The 19,451-nt window shown below is 52.0% G+C and overlaps 1 long non-coding RNA gene across 4 annotated transcripts in view; it reads left to right on the plus strand.

Moving 5' to 3' along the window:
• The window catches only part of LOC140904267 (uncharacterized), a 37,262-nt gene that overhangs the window by 9,298 nt on the left and 8,513 nt on the right, over positions 1-19,451 (plus strand). For 2 of the 4 annotated variants that reach the window (XR_012156471.2, XR_012156468.1), the window contains exon 3: positions 18,153-18,202. The exons of 1 other annotated variant lie outside the window; for it this stretch is intronic. This is a non-coding gene — a long non-coding RNA (uncharacterized LOC140904267). Of the gene's footprint in view, positions 1-18,149; positions 18,203-19,451 lie in introns of all 4 variants that reach the window. One more of the 4 variants, XR_012156469.1, reaches the window with a different exon arrangement.

Here is a 19,451-nt window from a genome sequence, read left to right on the forward strand (position 1 = left end):
ACAAAAGGGCCAAAATGGTCATTGATTTCCTATTCTTATTTAAACGTTGGGTGTTATTCCAGGAGCACTGACAGCAAATTGTCCAGGCATACCAGGTGGTTTAATTTCCCAGATGTCACAGTGAATAATCCAGTCCCACATGCATCCTCCCCACAGACCTGGCAGGATTTGGTGTGTGGGAACCCACCCCCCCGACTGGCCCATATGCTTGGAAGGAGCTCTGCAGGTACTTGCAACTCCACCCTGAAAATTGTCAAGTATGTCTCCATGGCCACAGATTAGATGGTCCTCCTGAAGCACTAGTAAGGGCAGTGGGCCAAGCCTGATGCTCAAGATGACTCCGAATGGCCATGAGCTGGTCATCCAGGAAATCCTGAATTTCTGAACATGCTAGATCCCACCGCAATTCTTTTCCCGCCTTAGTGACATTTAACACCATCTTTGTTAGCAATTCCTGGGTCATGGAACTAAGGGTGGAAATAACATGTAATTTACCAAATTCAGCCTGCACCCGGGTTAACTGAGCTCCCGTAGCCTTTTCCAGCTGCCCCAATTTCTTATCATGTTATTGACCTTTATAAATATTCCAAATCGCTGCTGAACGATTTGCACCAGCCCATAGGCGTCCAGCCAAATTTCTTTTCCTTCTAGAGGAAACCCATGCCCTCTGCTGTGCTAACTGAAGAGCAGCCCCCTTGGGAGCAATTTGGATACATGGAAGTAATTTGAAAGCTGGATAAGGGCAGGATAAATTTTACAGTTCCTAGGGTAGCATTAATTTCTGTTAGCTGGTATCCTGAATAGTACTGTACCACATCTGTTGGTGAAAAAAATTTTGATATACTTTTGTGAGGCATTAATATTAAGAGCATAGGAAGGGGTATATTGCAATATGGTACAGGTTAAATTATTTCAATACAGGTAAAATTTCCGGTGACAGAGCACACTTTTTTTTGAGTATGAGTTTGATTATTTACGAACTGGGTGAATAAACAACAATAAGGGCCCATTGCCGCTGATACGCTGCAAAGCCCCGGAATGGCCATCCTATCAACTTCCTCATAGAACCCATCAACCTCAAATTCAGAGTCCTGGGGCTTGTGTGTTGGGGTATTATAGTCTTCTATTTTTACTGACCCATTTGTTCTCCACTTAATTGTTTGCTCATATGACATTTTATACCTGGGAAAATAAATGTTTTAAACAATATTTAAATAGATCACTAAGATGTGAAGGTCTTGGCCTTTCTTGGTCTGAACCTTGGTCTGGGTTTCATCAGAATATATGGTGCTCTCGGTTTCTGGATATATTGGAGGGGACATAGTGGTGATGGGGGAAATGGCAGGGGTAGTGGCAGCAAAACGCTTTTGATATTTATCATCTGAAAGCCAAGTAGGGGGAGCAGTACACGCAGAAGGTACTTGTTCAGAAATACAAGGCACATCCTGTGGAATAAACCCCAATATCCAATCAGTACCACATTCCCAAGAGGGGGACCCCCAATTTCCTCCCTGCCAGTGTATAATGCTTCCTTTCTTTCACCAGGGCCAGTTTTTAATGTCCTTTGTAGTCAGGAACTCCTGGGCCTTGGCAGGTTCAGCGGAGCGAGCATTTCTTTCTTCTTTCCTGGAACAGTCGTGGTTCAGTGTCATACAGGGGAGAGGTTGCCAGCACATCACCCTGTAGTGCTTTGGTTTCTGCAGCAAATGCTGAAGGCACGATAATTCTATCAGTGGACAAGGGAGAGGTAACTAGCACTTCACCTTGTCCTTTCCCTCCTGCTGGCCTTGTTGTTTTGCAGAAGCTGTGAGCACTGTCCTTGGGCGGGGGCCAGCATTTTCTCTTTGGACTGAGCTTGCCAGCTACAGTGTTGAGTTTACTCGTTCTTGATTCTTTTCTTCTTCTTTTCCCCTTCTCAGCCTTTTGTAACCTACAAAGGAAACTTCCATTCTCCACTCACACACCTTTTCCCAAAAATTAACATATGCACATTACATTGCCCATTATACAGCATTTTAGTCTTATTATTTAATTCATGCCACATACACCCTTCTGTGAAATGTCTTTATTACAGAGCTTTGGAGCAACAGTTCAGCACAAGCACACCCACTTCTGAGGAGTCCACTCGGTACAACCTCTGGTGTCTAATAGCTTTCCTCCTTCCCCAGCCCTCTGGCTTGAGATCCAGGGTAGCCAGAAGGATCGCATGTGCAATACAGGGAGTGGGCTAACTTTTCATGTCTTTGCTTCCAAAGTCTGTTGGTTTGCAATTTTAACAACAATTTTCCCAATTAAAAGGTCTGGCCATACTATGCTACCAACATACTGTACCCGTTTGTACTGATAAGTCTCAGTAATTTTTCTTTTCCCTTGCTTTAGCCCATGCACTAAACCCCTAGTATTTCGTGATAGTCGCCAAAACGTTTTGTATTCAAGTTGAATAAAACAAGTATCTGCGTTTTTGGTCTGAGCCTTCCATTTGGTTTTGAACTAGACTGTCCTGTGGAAAATTAAACACAACAGTCCTAGCCATGCCGCAAAACAAAACACCACACGACAGGACATAAAACATAAAACACAATTTTCATCATGCCAGTAAATTCATGATATGTTGGATTGTTCCTCAGCTGAAATTAGCTTTTTCTGATTTTCTGAAAGACAAAAGAACATATTTCTACCCCTTTTGGGGGCAATTAGTTATTGCTTAAAATATTTTTCTTTTATACAAATATCCGTTCTGAGTGCAGGCTAAACAGAGGAATGACCCCCATTTTTCCTGTGTTTGTTTCATAGGCAGGCTAGTTTCAGTAGCTTTTATCAGTTAGGTAATTTGCATGAGCACACACATGCTTTTTTGCTTGCTTTTGGATCCAGAGCCATTTACAATTAAAAACTTGTACTTAATTTTTTTTTTAGCGTTCTGATTGCCTTTTACTTTTAACGCTTGCTTTCAAAATACACAGTGATCTAAAGAGAAACCAGCACCTATTATAGCCCCTTGGAGCCTAATCGGATTTTAACTAAGTAGCACTGTGTAATTGCATTCCTTTTATACATTTGGGGCGGCTAAGTTGATGTTCTTTTAGCTAATTTGACTAAATTGTTCGTAGTCAAATGATTTCAGTTAGATAGCCTTTTGCCTGGACCATTTACAGACACTCCCTTGGAAAATGGCCCATTTTGCCTTCAGAATGGCTGCAAAGAAACCAAAACTTCTTTTACAAAATTCAACTTCTTAAATCCCTCCAGCACCTACAGAGTAAACATTTCACTTTCTTTCCTGTTTTTTTAGCTGTTGCCTGCCTGCTGGCCTGGGTCTGATCTTGCTTTTCTCGCTAAACCATTTCTTCTGCTTTTTAGATCATGTTGTCGCACTCCTGCACAGTTCGTTAATATAAGTTTTAAGATCTTTTAATCACTTGAGATTTCATGTTACCCAAACCAGCACTGGATCACATGCGTGGAGTGAGACTCCCCGAGTCCTCCCCTCCACCAACCTGGACTTCTACAACTGGGAGTATACCCACTTGCTCCTGAGCCCGGAACCTTGCTAAACCTTTCCCCGGTTCTCAGACCTACTGCGGCTGAGGGTGGGCACACATTCATTCAATCCTTAACATGTAATACCAACCATGCCAGACCAAGCAAATCTGAAATACCAAGGGCAAATACCAACTGTGCCTCAGTTGATCAGGCTCAGACCTCAGGATCTTAAGAGCAGAGATGAAGAGAACACACCATGTAATTAAATTTAAAGCTTATTAATAAAATAATAAAAGGAACAGCCACTTCATGCAAAGAAAAAAGAAAGGTTTCAGAGTAACAGCCGTGTTAGTCTGTATTCGCAAAAAGAAAAGGAGTACTTTATATATAAAGTCTGCTGCAGTTTCCACGATATGCATCTGATGAAGTGAGCTGTAGCTCACGAAAGCTTATGCTCTAATAAATTGGTTAGTCTCTAAGGTGCCACAAGTACTCCTTTTCTTTTTGAGAAAAAAGAAAGGTACCTTCAGTGGGAATTGTTTAGATGGATCATCATGCTTGTAAGAATTCCAATTCTCTAAGTACTTACAAGTCCCAGGACTATAATACACATACATAGAATAAGCAGGTGTGCCCTTCGGCTGAGCGGGAATAGTTCTGAACTGATTTCCACCATTTTCCAATCACATAGGGTGTCCTGTCCACCGGGATTAGCGGCTTATACAGCTAAAATTACCAGACCCTTCAGGGAAAGGTTGTCACTCTTTTTCATTCTTGCTGGGTCTGGAGGTTGGGCTCAACCCCCCCCCCATTGCATTCAGGACTCCCTCACTCAGAAAGTGAGGGCCCTAGTGCAGCTGAAGCTGGCTCAAGCCTCAGACCCAGTCAGCAGCATTCACCTCTCATACATCACTCGCATTTATTCATTCCCATAGCTACATAAAGCTTCATTCAGAATGGAATGGCTCTTTGTAATTTTGGGTCATCGTTGGTACGCCAATCCCATTTTTCGAAGAACTTGCAAGTAACAGGACTGTAATTTAAGTACATGTAACGCATAGGCATGCCTTTTGGCAGGACAGGGAGCCTTTTTGAGCCGCCGGCCCCCATCCTTCCTTTTGTGGCAAGTTGTGCCGGTCTCCCACGGGGGACACTCACACCGGAAAGGTTTTGTTAAGGATATCCACGATCCTCCTACACCTCCCTTCAGCAAAGAGCATCAGCTAGTCTCAGAGAGAATGGGGCCGCTTACTCTGTTGCTTCGGGCAAGCTGATCAGACCAGTCAGTGGCTCGTGGTCCGCCGTTGGATGGGGAGGGGAGCGGAAAGAGGTTACAGGGTCATCCTAAAACAGAGAAGCGTAGGTCACACACTCACCGGGGCCCCCTGGACCATGCTGGATCCACCAATTGAGGTGGAAAATTAACCTCACATTGTGTGTGGATTAGAACAGCCTGAGACTCCTTTATTGTAATACAAGCATGCAGGGAGCAACAGCTAGTCAGGAGCTGCTCTGCCTGATACAGGAAAATTTAACAACATATAAAGGCTTACGTTCATGCTCAAAGCAAGCATACTTTCCCGTTAGTATTTTTCCTACTTAGCAGTACAGCAAAGATCATCTTTTCCTTACATGGCAAACACAACCTTTCCCTGTTCTTAACAGTTTGTTCTTTTGCGGTTAGTGGTTGCAATACGGCTAGCTGTTGCAGCTACATGTTTCAATTGCATTACTCTGAGCCCCTTCCCCCCCCCCCCCCCCCGTCCTCTTGTCACATACACAGTTAGACTGGTGAAAGTTTGGCTAGCTTGACCAAAGTCTAGGCCCACGCAATTTTGCCTCCACACTTGGAACCACTTAAATCCTACTTTTTGTACTTAATAAAATCACTTTTTACTTACTAATTAACCCAGAGTAAGTATTAATACCTGGCAGGGGGGCAACTGTGCATCTCTCTCTAACAGTGTTACAGAGGGCGAACAATTTAGGAGTTTACCCTGTATAAGCTTTATACAGGGTAAAACGGATTTATTTGGGGTTTGGACCCCATTGGGAGCTGGGTGTCTGAGTACTGGAGACAGGAGCATTTCTTAAGTTGGTTTCAGTTAAGCCTGCAGTTTGTGGGGGATGTGGTTCAGACTTGGCTCTGTGTTTGCAGCAGGCAAGCGGGTCTGCCTCAAACAAGGCAAGGTTCTGAAGTCCCAAGCTGGCAGGGAAAACGGTCTCAGAGGTAGTCTAGGCACATCAGGTGGCAGTCCCAAAGGGGTTTCTGTGATCCAACCCCTCACCCATAACCACAGCACAGTGTGTCCCAGCCATGGCCACGATGCACCCCCTCTGGGCCCTGGGAGGCAGGGAATAGCCACAGTGCAGAGCTCTCTCACCAGGCCCCCAATCTTCCACATAGCAAGATAGCTATATCATACACTTGGTGGGGAAGTTTACATGACTGGAGCACTGTCATGGATGGGTATAAACTGTTCAGGAAGGACAGGTACGGTGGGGAAAGGTGGGGGTCTTGCATTGTATGTGAGAGAGCGGTATGCTTGCTCAGAGCTCCGGTATGAACTGGAGAACTGTTGAGAGTCTTTGGGTTAAGTTTAGAGGCGAGAGCAACCAGGGTGATGTCACGGTGGGCGTCTGCTATTGACCACCAGATCAGAAGGAAGAGGTAGACAAGGCTTTCTTCGGAAGCCTAGTGACAGATGATTTTTTTGCCTCAGTCTTCACAGACAAGGGCAGCTCCCAGACTGCTGCATTGGGCAACACAGTATGGGGAGGGGGTGAGCAGCCCTCAGTGGCGAAAGAACAGGTTAAGGGCTATTTAGAAAAGCTGGACGTGCACAAGTCCATGGGGCTAGGTGCTGAGGGAGTTCACTAATGTGATTGCAGAGCCATTGGCCATTGTCTTTGAAAATTCATGGCAACTGAGGGAGGTCCCGGAGGATTGGAAAAAGGCAAATGTAGTGCCCATCTTTTTGAAAGGAAAGAAAGAGAACCCGGGGAACTACAGCCCCACTTCCGTCCCCAGCAAAATCATGGAGCAGGTCCTCAAGGAATCCATTTTAAAGCACTTGGAGGAGAGGAAGGTGTCATGGAGGGTGGGGGAGTCTGGGGCTTGCACCCCTCTTCCTGGGAATCACTGTGACTCCTAGCCAGCCAGTAAAGCGGAAGGTTTATTGGACGACAGGAACACAGTCTAAAACAGAGCTTGTGGGTACAACCAGGACCCCTCAGTCAAGTCCTTCTGGGGGCAGGGAGCTCAGACCCCAGCCCTGGGGTTCCCTGCGTTCCACCACCCAGCACCAAACTGAAACCAAAACCCCCCAGCAGGCTCCCTCCTGCAGCCTTTGTCCAGTTTCCCGGGCAGAGGTGTTACCTCCCTCTCCCCCTCCTGGCTCAGGTGACAGGCTCTCAGGTCTCCCATCCCCAGTGAAACTCCCCTGCCACATTCCCAGGTCAACACTCCCCCCTCCCTGCTGCATCACATCTCTCCCCCCTTCGAGACTGAGCTGAGCGGGGTCACTCTGACCAGTGACCTGGGGAAGTTCGGGGCCCCCTCTCCAGGACAGCGCATCTGCTATCAGGTTGGCACTTCCCTTCACGTGGACCACGTCCATGTCGTAATCCCGCAGGAGCAGGCTCCATCTCAGGAGTTTGGCGTTGGCTCCTTTCATCTGGTGCAGCCAGGTCAGGGGAGAGTGGTCGGTGTAGACGGTGACGTGTCGCCCGAAGAGATAGGGCTCTAGTTTCTTGAGGGCCCACACCATGGCCAGGCACTCCTTCTCGATGGTCGCGTAGTTCTGCTCCCTGGGTAGCAACTTCTTGCTCAAGTACATGATGGGGTGTCTCTCCCCCTTTTCATCCTCCTGCATTAACACCGCCCCCCAGTCCGGTGTCTGCGGCATCGGTGAACGCCATAAAGGGCTTGTCAAAGTCTGGGTTTGCCAGAAGTGGGCCACTGACCAGAGTCTCCTTCAGTGCCCGGAAAGCCTCCTGGCACTGCTCGGTCCAGACCAACTTGTCTGGCTTCCCCTTCTTGCATAGCTCAGTGATGGGGGTAGCTATGGCGATAAAGTGGGGCACAAACCTTTGATAGTATCCTGCCAACCCAATAAAGGCTTGGACGTGCTTTTTGGTGTGGGGAGTGAGCCAGTCTCTGATCACCCCCACCTTAGCTGGTTCCGGCTTTAGGCGGCCACTCCCCACCCGATGGCCCAGGTAAGATACTTCCGCCATCCCCACCTTGCACTTCTCTGCTTTTATGGTCAGCTCAGCCTCCTGGAGTCGGTCCAGCACTTGTCTAACCTGGGACACGTGGTCCTCCCAGGTCTGGCTAAAGACACAGATTTCATCAATATACGCCATGGCAAAACTCTCCATCCCCCTCAGTAGCTGATCCACCAGATTCTCCCTGGCCAGGCCTATGAGTTCAGCAAGTCTCTCTCAGAAGATCAGGACATACTCCACCACTGACTCTCCACTGGGAGTGGCCTTCCCCTCCCATTTGTCTCTCATCAGGTCCAGGGGGGGCCCCTTACCCTCCTTCCATATAACAGTTCGAAAGGCGAAAATCCGGTAGACTCCTGGGTACCTCCCTATACGCGAACAGCAGGTGAGGTAAGTACTTGTTCCAATCCTTTGGGTGCTGGTTCATAAAGGTTTTCAGCGTCATCTTTAGCGTCCCATTGGTTCAGCCCATTGGACTGGGGGTGATAAGCTGAGGCCCAGTTGTGCCGGACTCCACATTTCTCCCACAAGCACCAGAGCAGGACCAACATGAAGTTGGATCCTTGGTCTGTCAAGACTTCCTTGGGGAACCCCACTCGGCTGAAAATGGTCAGGAGCGCATCTGCCATGGTGTCTGCTTCAATGGAAGCTAAGGGCACTGCCTTGGGGTAGCGGGTGGTGAAATCTACCACCACCAGAATGTATTTCTTCCCTAACCGGGTTGTCTTGCTGAGAGGCCCCACGATGTCCATGGCCACCTTCTGGAAAGGCTCCTCTATGATGTGCAAAAGTCTCAAAGCCGCTTTCCCCTTGTCCCGGGCCTTTCCCACCCTCTGACAGGGGTCACAGGATCGGCAATACTGCCGGACCGTGGTAAAGACCCCGGGCCAGTAAAAGTTCTGTAGCAACCTCTGCTGGGTGCGCCGGATTCCCTGGTGCCCTGCGAGGGGGATGTCATGGGCCAGGGACAGGAGCCTGCGGCGATACTTCTGGGGGACCACCAGCTGCCTCCTAATCCCGCAGGACTCCACTTCCCCCTGGAGGAGCCCATTCTCGGTACAGGAACCCCTTCTCCCACAGGAACCTCTCCTGGCAGCCTCTCCTCATGGTCCGTACCACACTGAGGTCAGCCAGGTCCCTGAGCTTCCGCGAGGAGGGATCTCTCTGCAACTCGGCCTGGAACTCAGCGGCTGGGGAAGGGATGGGGACCGGTTCCCTCTCACTGGCTGGGTCTGAGGCCACAGCCTCTCTGAGCCATGCCTCTCGGTGCTTCCTCCCCACTACGGTAGGGTCCTGTGCCTCTGGTGTGGTGCCCTCCCCAAGGTCAGGGCGCAGTGCCCCTTGCCGGCTCTGGCTATGGGTCACCACCAGGGTGTTCTGGGGATTGCTTGGCCAGTCCTCCAGGTCCCCCCAATCAAAACCTCAGTGGGCAAATGGTGGTGCACCCCCACGTCCTTGGGACCCTCCTTGGCCCCCCATTTCAGGTGTACCCTTGCCACGGGCACCTTGAATGGAGTCCCGCCCACCCCCGTCAGGGTCAGGTAGGTGTTGGGCACCAGCTGATCTGGGGCCACCACCTCGGGCCGGGCCAGCATCACCTCTGCACCCGTATCCCAGTATCCATTGACCTTCCTCCCATCCCGTCTGCCCCTCGTCCAGCTGGGTCCCTGCCCAGTTAACCCTGGGTAGGTTGTATCTGTTCAGTCTGTCCCTGAGCCTGGGGCACTGGGTCCGTACGTGGCCTCTCTGGCCACAGTGATAGCAGCTCAGGTCACGTTGGTCCCCTCGAGCAGGTCGGATGGTCCTGACACCAGGCATTCCTCTTGGCAGGGGGTTCTCCATATTTCCCCACTGGGAGGTCCCATGGTGATTCTCTCTCTGCATCGTGGGGGGCCTGTTCTTTTGGGACTCCTCCCAGCTACCCCCTGACCGACTGTTCACAAACTCGTCGGCCAGCTACCCTCCCTGCATGCTGTGGGTTCTCTAGCTTTTTGTCCACCAACCATAGCCTCAGGTCAGAAGGGCACTGTTCATACAGTTGCTCCAGTACAATTAGATCAAGCAGGTCCTACTTAGCTTGGGCCCTAGCTGTCCACTTGCGGGCATATCCCTGCATTCAGTTGACCAGTATGTGACCTCAGGTGTTTTACACTGACTCCGGAACCTTTTCCGGTACATCTCAGGGGCCAGTCCAAACTCATGGAGCAGGGCCTTTTTGAACAGTTCGTAGTCCCCTGCCTCCGCCCATCATTCGGCTGTACACCTCCATGGCTTTGGGGTCCAGTAAGGAGGTGAGAAACTGGAGCCTGTCTGCAGGGTCAACCTGTGCATCTTGCAGGCATTCTCAAAGGCCATCAGGAAGCTATCTATGTCCTCCCCCTCCTTCTGCTGGGCCAGGAAGCACTTATCAAAGCTCCTTGCAGTCTTGGGACCCCCCTCACTCACCGCAGCCAGCACCCCACTGCTCCTCAGCCTGGCCAGCTCCAGCTCATGCTGACGTTGCCTCATGCCTCTCCTTCTCCTCTCGCTCATGCTAACATTGCCTCTCCTGCTCCTCCTGCTCATGCTAACGTCACTTTTCATGATCCTCCAGCTCCCGCATTTTCATCTCCCTCTCCCATTCCAGCCGCCTCCGCTCCAGGGCTGGGGAGCTCCGCCGGGAGGATCCCCTGCTGGCTGCCGGGGTCAAGGTGCCCTCGGTATTCCCTGGGCTTCCCTCAACCCCTCTCCTAGGCGTAGGTAGGAAGGGTCTTGGGATGTCCTCGGCAGCAGTCTGACCCCTCCCTGCCCGGTCAGGCCCCAGGGCCCACACTGCTCTGGGCAGCTTTCCACGGTTTCCAGGAAGAACCCCTAGGGGGCCAGTCCTTCTTGAGGTCACCATCTCTTTGCCAGGGTCGAGCTGCAGACTTCTCCGCCCCGGGACCACTCGCTGCAATCATAGAATCATAGAATATCAGGGTTGGAAGGGACCCCAGAAGGTCATCTAGTCCAACCCCCTGCTCGAAGCAGGACCAATTCCCAGTTAAATCATCCCAGCCAGGACTTTGTCAAGCCTGACCTTAAAAACCTCTAAGGAAGGAGATTCTACCACCTCCCTAGGTAACGCATTCCAGTGTTTCACCACCCTCTTAGTGAAAAAGTTTTTCCTAATATCCAACCTAAATCTCCCCCACTGCAACTTGAGACCATTACTCCTCGTTCTGTCATCTGCTACCATTGAGAACAGTCTAGAGCCATCCTCTTTGGAACCCCCTTTCACGTAGTTGAAAGCAGCTATCAAATCCCCCCTCATTCTTCTCTTCTGCAGACTAAACAATCCCAGCTCCCTCAGCCTCTCCTCATAACTCATGTGTTCCAGTCCCCTAATCATTTTTGTTGCCCTTCGCTGGACTCTCTCCAATTTATCCACATCCTTCTTGTAGTGTGGGGCCCAAAACTGGACACAGTACTCCAGATGAGGCCTCACCAATGTCGAATAGAGGGGAACGATCACGTCCCTCGATCTGCTCGCTATGCCCCTACTTATACATCCCAAAATGCCATTGGCCTTCTTGGCAACAAGGGCACACTGCTGACTCATATCCAGCTTCTCGTCCACTGTCACCCCTAGGTCCTTTTCCGCAGAACTGCTGCCTAGCCATTCGGTCCCTAGTCTGTAGCTGTGCATTGGGTTCTTCCGTCCTAAGTGCAGGACCCTGCACTTATCCTTATTGAACCTCATCAGATTTCTTTTGGCCCAATCCTCCAATTTGTCTAGGTCCTTCTGTATCCTATCCCTCCCCTCCAGCGTATCTACCACTCCTCCCAGTTTAGTATCATCCGCAAATTTGCTGAGAGTGCAATCCACACCATCCTCCAGATCATTTATGAAGATATTGAACAAAACCGGCCCCAGGACCGACCCTTGGGGCACTCCACTTGATACCGGCTGCCAACTAGACATGGAGCCATTGATCACTACCCGTTGAGCCCGACAATCTAGCCAGCTTTCTACCCACCTTATAGTGCACTTTATAATCCCCCGGGGGACCCTGTTACTGCAAAAGTCCTTCTCTCTGGACACACACTCCCAGGGGTTAACTGCCCCCTGAAACCGTCTCTCTCTGAATCTTCAGCATGCCTGGTCCCCATCAATCCCCCTTTGTTTTACTGCTCCCCAGTCACTTACTGCAGGAAGCACCGTTCATGGGGTGCAGTACATCCCACCACTCCCACCAGTTGTCACAGAGTGTGGGGGAGTCCGGGGCCTGCACCCCTCTTCCTGGGATTCACTGTGACTCTCAGGCAGCCAGTAAAACAGAAGATTTATTGGACAATAGGAACACAGTCTAAAACAGAGCTTGTGGGTACAACCGGGACCCCTCAGTCAAGTCCTTCTTGGGGCAGGGAGCTTAGACCCCAGCCCTGGGGTTCCCTGCGTTCCTCCACCCAGCCCCAAACTGAAACCAACCCCCCCACCCCACCCCAGAAGGCTCCCTCCTGCAGCCTTTGTCCAGTTTCCCAGACAGAGGTGTTACCTCCCCCTCCTCCTCCTGGTTCAGGTTACAGGCTCTCAGGTCTCCCATCCCCAGTGAAACTCCCCTGCCACATTCCCAGGTCAACACTCCCCCCTCCCTGCTGCCACAGAAGGTGATTAGGAACAGTCAACATGGATTCACCAAGGGCAAGTCATGCCTGACCAACCTGATTGCCTTCTCCGATAAGATAACTGGCTCTGAGGATATGGGGAAAATGGTGGATGTGATAGATCTTGACTTTAGCAAAGCTTTTGAACTGTCTCCCACAGTATTCTTGCCAGCAAGTTAAAGAAGTATGGATTGGATGAATGGATTATAAGGTGGATAGAAAGCTGGCTAGATTGTTGGGCTCAAAGGGTAGTGATCAACAGCTTGATGTCTAGTTGGCAGCCGGTATCAAGTGAAGTGCCCCAGGGGTCGGTCCTGGGGCCAGTTTTGTTCAATATCTTCATTAATGATCTGGAGGATGGTGTGGATTGCACTCTCAGCAAGTTTGCAGATGACACTAAACTGGGAGGAGTGGTAGATACGCTGGAGGGTAGGGATAGGATACAGAGGACCTAGACAAATTGGAGGATTGGGCCAAAAGAAATGTGATGAGATTCAAGAAGGACAAGGGCAGAGTCCTGCACTTAGGACGGAAGAATCCCAGGCACCGCTACAGACTGGGGACCGACTGGCTAAGCAGCAGTTCTTCAGAAAAAGACCTAGGGATTACAGTAGACGAGAAGCTGGATATGAGTCAGCAGTGTGCCCTTGTTGCCAAGAAGGCCAACGGCATAGTAGGAGCATCACCAGCAGATCGAGGGAAGTGATTATTCCCCTCTATTCAGCACTGGTGAGGCCACACCTGGAGTACTGCGTCCAGTTTTGGTTCCCCCACAACAGAAGGGATGTGGACAAATTGGAGAGAGTCCAGCGGAGGGCAATGAAAATGATCAGTGGGCTGGGGCACATGCCTCATGAGGAGAGGCTGAGGGAACTGGGCTTGTTTAGTTTGCGGAAGCAAAGAATGAGGGGGGATTTGATAGCTGCTTTCAACTACCTGAAGCGGGGTCCCAAAGAGGATGGAGCTCGGCAGTTCTCAGTGGTGGCAGGTGACAGAAAAAGGAGTAATGGTCTCAAGTTGCAGTGGGGGAGGCCTAAGTTGGATATTAGGAAAAACTATTTCATGAGGAGGTGGGGGTGAAGCACTGGAATGGGTTCCCTAGGGAGGTGGTGGAATCTCCTTCCTTAGAAGTTTTTAAGGTCAGGCTTGACAAAGCCCTGGCTGGGATGATTTAGTTGGGGTTGGTCCTGCTTTGAGCAGGGGGTTGGACTAGATACCTCCTGAGGTCTCTTCCGACCCTGATCTTCTAGGATTAGATTAGATTAGTTTTCAATTGGTTGGTCACTTGGGAGCCATGATTTCTATTCCTACCACTGAGCAGCTGGGTGACCTGAGGTGAGTCTCTTCCCTCTCCTGTGACTTAGTTTCCCCTCCCACCCTGTGTTTAGACCGGAGGACTTTGGGGCATGCACTGTCTCTCACTGTGGGTCGCCAGTGCCCAGCATAACATAGAGACCTAAAGGAATGGCTGGGGATGTCAGGCAGAGAGGCAGGCATGAACCCAGGGTCTGAGATAGAAGGTGACTCTTTTAGAGTGATCCTGAGTTCAGCCCATCCCCGCTGGGGTACCTGGGGTGCAGGCATTGATCCCCTTTGAGCCATCTCATGACACCCTCCCAAATCTCCACTGCACTAGTGCCCCAGGCTGCTCTCCAGGCCCTCGGGCCGGCCCCAGACTGAGTGTCCCCCACACTCATGTTTTGATGGTGTGCACCGTCCAGATGGTGGTCTTGGTCAGGCTGTACTTGACATTGGAGTCTAACTCATCCACGCTGGCCAAGTCCAGGCACCTTGGCCACCGCAGGGTATATTCCTTCCAGCTGTTGGGAGATACACATGGGATCACCATCCCACCCCTAAGAGCGCAGGCAGGCACGGACCCCACCAGAGACCTCCTCTGCCTTTCCCAGGTGTAGCTGGAGGCTTCCAAAGGGGCAAAGAGATCCCCTCCAGCTCAGCTTCCGATCACAAATAAGAGTGTCTCTAGCTTTTGTAGTTACAGAGGAACCATCCAGAATAGGCAGCCAGTGTGACCAACTCAGCACTGCTGCCTGAGTCTGCAGAGAGCCTGAGCCCATTGCTGTGATGGGGGAGCTGCCCTGAGTGTGACTGATGCAGTGATACTGCCTGAGTCTGCAGAGAGCCTAAGCCTGTTGCTGTGAGAAGGGGGGAAGCTGCTCTGAGTGTGAATGAGTGACACTTCCTGAGTCTGTAGAGAGCCTGAGCCCATTGCTGTGAGATGTGGGGGATCTGCCCTGGGTGTAACTGATGCAGTGATACTGCCTGAGTGTGCAGAGAGCCTGAGCCCATTGCTGTGAGAACTTACCAGAATGCAACTGACACAGCAATGCTGCCAGGATACTCTGAGAGCCTGAGCCCATTGCTCTGAAGTGTGGGGGGGGGACCTGCCCCAGGTGTGACTGATGCAGGGACTTTGCCTGAGTCTGCCAAGAGCCTGAGCCCATTGCTCCAAGAACTGCCCCTATTCCCTTCAAATGTCTTAAGAGGCTAGTTTAAATACAGTCTTGCAAACCCCAAGAGTTCATAGACCATGCACCAGCCCCCACCATCACAAGATTGGCTTCAAAATAATGAGATTTCACTAAATAATACTATGGGGTCTACTCTATGGCCCCAGGCCCTGTACGTGGGGGTCACAGTTCTCAGCTGCTCTCCCCACACACAATGTCTGGAGAGTGATGTGGCTTTTTAAATGGAAGCTGAGTTTTTCCCCATCATAACCCCAGGACTCCAGGAGCTGGGGCTTGCAGAGAAGCCCTGAGCTGCTGATGCCACAGGGTTAACTCTTCCATTGTCTCCCCAGAGCAGGCATGGGAGACTGATGGGCACTGGGGATGGTAAGGCCTACCCAGGGCAGGGGGGGCGGGGGCAGAGGTATGGTTTTAGATGAGTCTCACCCAGCATACTCTCTTGACTGGCCTTCTGCCAGTGGCTGGATCCTGCCCACCCCTCCCAGGTGGAGACCAAAGGATAAGACCCTGCCCTTCCAGCGTTCACTGATGGGAGGCGTGATAGCAGCCGACAAGGGGGACTGGATGTGGCACAGCCTGGCTTATCCTGATATGGGGGGTGGATAGGTTTGGATCAGGGTCCCTATGAGCCTCTGGAGAGTGCTCTGGACTCCTGGGTTCTCTCCCCAGCTCTGGGAGGGGAGTGGGGTCTAATGGTTAGAGCAGGGGGGACTGGGAGCCCAAAGGGGGAGGCAGGGGAAGGGAGTGAAAGCAGAACTGACTCTAATCATTGTCCTCCCCCGGACAGTGCTTATGGCTTCACCAGCCTGACCCGGCCCCCCTTCCCCAGCCCTGCCACCCCTGCCTGGCTCACTGGTAGGCTGCCTGCTGCCCCTTCAGCTCCTCTTGCCGGTGCTGCAGCAGCAGTGGACGCTGGGTGTCCTCAGCAGTGGGTTTGGCTGGAGGGCGAAGCAGGAGCCGGTGGCCTGGCCGGGCGTGAGTCACACGACAGGCCCACCCTCCTGTGTGCGCGGTGGAGGGGGAGGATGAGAAACGGCGCCTCCTGCTGCTCCCTCAGGGAACCAGGGGGTGCTCTGGGGGCTCCCTCCCCCACCACACAGCCCTGCCACAGTCTAGACTGCTTTCTCGAATGGGAGTATACAGGGTGGGGGGGAGGGTAATGAGAAGGGAGGAGAGGTGCAGATGGAGTGCCAGATGCTGACAGGACAGATGTGGACAGATGTCCATGTGGGAAACTTCATGAAGGACAGATGTTGACAGCTGTGCATGCGGCAAACCAGGCCAGGGCCGTCCCTACCAAGGATGGTACCCTGCACTGCCTGAAAACCTGCTCCCCCCCCACCCCAAACCCCCCTGTGGCAGATCTAGGCTGCACTCAAGACCTGCGGGGAGCTGTGGGGGGGCCACTCAGGCCCAGAGCATCCTGGGGGATTAGCGGGGGGGGGCCTGGCACCGGCAGCAGGAAATGGAATGACCCGGCCCCAGCCCGTTCTGCTCCCCCCGTCCCAGCCGTGTCGCTCAGGGGAGGGGGATTGGGGGAAGGGGTCCAACTCCCCCCCGGCACTCACTGGCAGTGGGAAGCGGAGTGACACAGCGGGGAGCCAGCGGAGTGGAGCGGGCTGGGGTGCTCTGCTTCCCGCCACTGCCAGTGAGTGCAGGGATAGGCCTGACCCCTGCTGCTAGCGCCAGCCCCCCATCCCCCGCTAATCCCCTGGGTCCATCGCTGGGTGTGGGGGCTTGGGAGAAGGGGTGGAAAATGAGGGCGGGGTGGGGGTGGGAAGAGGTGAGGCAGGGGTGGATGGAGTTGTCCCGGCCCCACACCCCCATAGGAATGCACAGGGGGGCCAGCTGTGGGATGGGGACGGCTGCTGGCGCTGCTGCACACAAAGCACGTGGCTGCTTAGGGCACCATGAAATTTGGGGCAATTTGGTGGTCCAAAATTTGTGGTGCCCTATGCAGCGGCATATTCTGCATATGCCTAAGGACAGCCCTGAACCAGGCCCAGGCCAGATGTGGACAGCTGTGCACACAGCAAACCTCATGAAATATAGATGTGAATAGCTGAGCATGGAGCAGATTAGCCCCAAGGTACAAGTTGATAGATCTTGCATGTGGCAGACCTTACCAAGGCCAGATGCAGACAGACGTGCAGAGTGCAAACCGGTAGCGAGGCCAGATGTGCATGAATATGTTGCACCACGCTGGTCCCAGGACAGACCCTCAAGGGAACCCGCTATTTACCTCTCCCCACTGTGAAAACTGCCCATTCATTCCTACTCCAGTGTCTAGCTGCTTACCAGTTACTGATCTAAGCTAGGATCCATGAACATTCATGGAAGACATGGCGACATCCTGGCGATCAAGTCAAGAGGGAATTTCCCCTCCTCGGGATCACCATGTTCGGCGGGCCCTGGGGCTCGCCCCCGATCAGCTGCTGGGTGGGCGGGAGGTGCTCGGGTTATGGGGCGCAGAGAGGAGGGAGCGATGGACATGCAGGGCCTGTGATCCTTGTGTGAAGCGGGGGAATTGGCTTTGAGAACCTACCTGCCCCTTCTCGCAGCTCCACGGTGCGGTACCCCTCGATCCATTGGTAACGGGGGAAGCAGTATGTGTCCCTCTCGGGCAACATCACCTGGACACAGCTGCAGAGCCAGCTGTCCGAGGGGAAGAAGGAATAGGACTCCTTGTGCAGTCGGATCAGCACCTTGATTATCACTACAAAAGGTTTTTTCCCCCCAACTCTCCTGCTGGTAATAGCTCACCTTAAGTGATCACTCTCGTTACAGTGTGTATGGTAACACCCATTGTTTCATGTTCTTTATGTATATAAATCTCCCCACTGTATTTTCCACTGAATGCATCCGATGAAGTGAGCTGTAGCTCACGAAAGCTTATGCGCAAATAAATTTGTTAGTCTCTAAGGTGCCACAAGTCCTCCTTTTCTTTTTGCAAATACAGACTAACACGGCTGCTACTCTGAAACCTAAGTTTGTAAGGACATTGAAAGTGTTAAGATCAGCTTAGAAGGCATTTTGCTTTTATTTCATTTGATTAAATCTGACTTGTTATGCTTTCATAGAATAGCAGGGTTGGAAGGGACCTCAGGTCATCTAGTCCAACCCCCTGCTCAAAGCAGGACCAATCCCCAATTTTTGCCCCAGATCCCTAAATGGCTTCCTCAAGGATTGAGCTCACAACCCTGGGTTTAGCAGGCCAATTCTCAAATCAATGAGCTATCCCTCCCCTGTTGTTTGACTTATAATCACTTAAAATCTATCTTTGTAGTTAATAAATCTGTTTGTTTATTCTACCGGAAGCAGTGCGGTTGGTTTGAAACATGTCAGAGACGCCCCTTGGGATAACAAGCCTGGTACGTATCAATTTCTTTGTTAAATTGACAAACTCATATTAGGTTGCAGCGTCCAGAAGGCATAACTGGACACTGCAAGACAGCGGTTCCTATGGTTGTGTCTGGGACATAGGCGGCGAGTTATATGGGCCTGGGCTACACCAATATTCAGAGCACTGGGGCCCGGATCCACCAATATTGGGAGTCAGGCCTCTCCCCTGGCCCCGCCCACCACCCCTGCATTCCTCCCCTGGAGCGCCCCTGTGTGACAAAGTGGAAATGTTCTTAATGTTTTCTCTGAATACTGTGTGGGTGCCTCAGTTTCCCCTATGCCCTTCTTAAGTATCTAGGTGGTGGGATAAGGGGGTGTGATTGTGGCAGAGCCCGAGAGGGCAGGTGTGATGCTGTCTACACAGAGAATGGCCAACACCCTGTCTCCTGGCCACTTCCCTGCAAGGTGCCAGCTGAAGGGGTTAGAGAACAAAGAGATCAGGTGGCCAGAGGAGGGGCTAGAGGAGGTTTTAGTTTGGAGCTGTCTGGGGAGATGGGGGAAGGCCCAGAACCCTGGGTCTGGGCTCCCCGCCTCCCGAAGCTGGACCTGACTGAGGGGTTCTGTTTTCTGTACCTACAAGCTCGGTTTTAGACCACGTTCCTGTTGTCTAATAAACCTTGTGTTTTACTGGTTGGCTGAGAGTCCCAGGGAATCGCAGGAAGTGCGGGGTGCAGGGCCCTGACTGCCCCACACTCCTTGACACTTTGCACCCTGGGCAGTAGCTAGATGCTGTTCCCTGCCCCCTCCTGTAGCCAGGGCCACAAGCCCCCCCGCCCAAGGAAGCCCTGAGTGCCCGGAGCCTCAGGGCAGCCACGCCGCATCAACCCAGCCTGTTCTGGGGAAAAGCTGCAGCATCTCTTGATTCAGAGACACTTTTTATATGCCCCATGCTACTCCACTGCCTGGAACCTGCATGGGGCAAATCAAAAGCATCTTTGAATCAAGAGTTGCTTTTCCCCAGAGCAGCCACAGCTACTGCGGTAGTGGCTGGGGTCCCTGGGCCCTTTTAAATCACCTGGGTAATTGCCCCTTTGCCCCCCCCCATCAGCAGGCCTGGCCGATGTGGAGAGGGGGGCTCCTACCCCGGAACTCACTGCTGCTGGCGGGGAGAGGGCTGGTGGGAGTCCTCTTCTGGCCCCAGACCCAGGGCAGCCTGTCTGCACCCCAAACTCCTCATCCCCAGTCTCACCCCAGAGCCCACACCCCTAGCCAGAGCCC

The sequence above is a fragment of the Lepidochelys kempii genome, chromosome 28, assembly GCF_965140285.1.
Source record: "Lepidochelys kempii isolate rLepKem1 chromosome 28, rLepKem1.hap1, whole genome shotgun sequence".
Classification (NCBI taxonomy): domain Eukaryota; kingdom Metazoa; phylum Chordata; order Testudines; family Cheloniidae; genus Lepidochelys; species Lepidochelys kempii.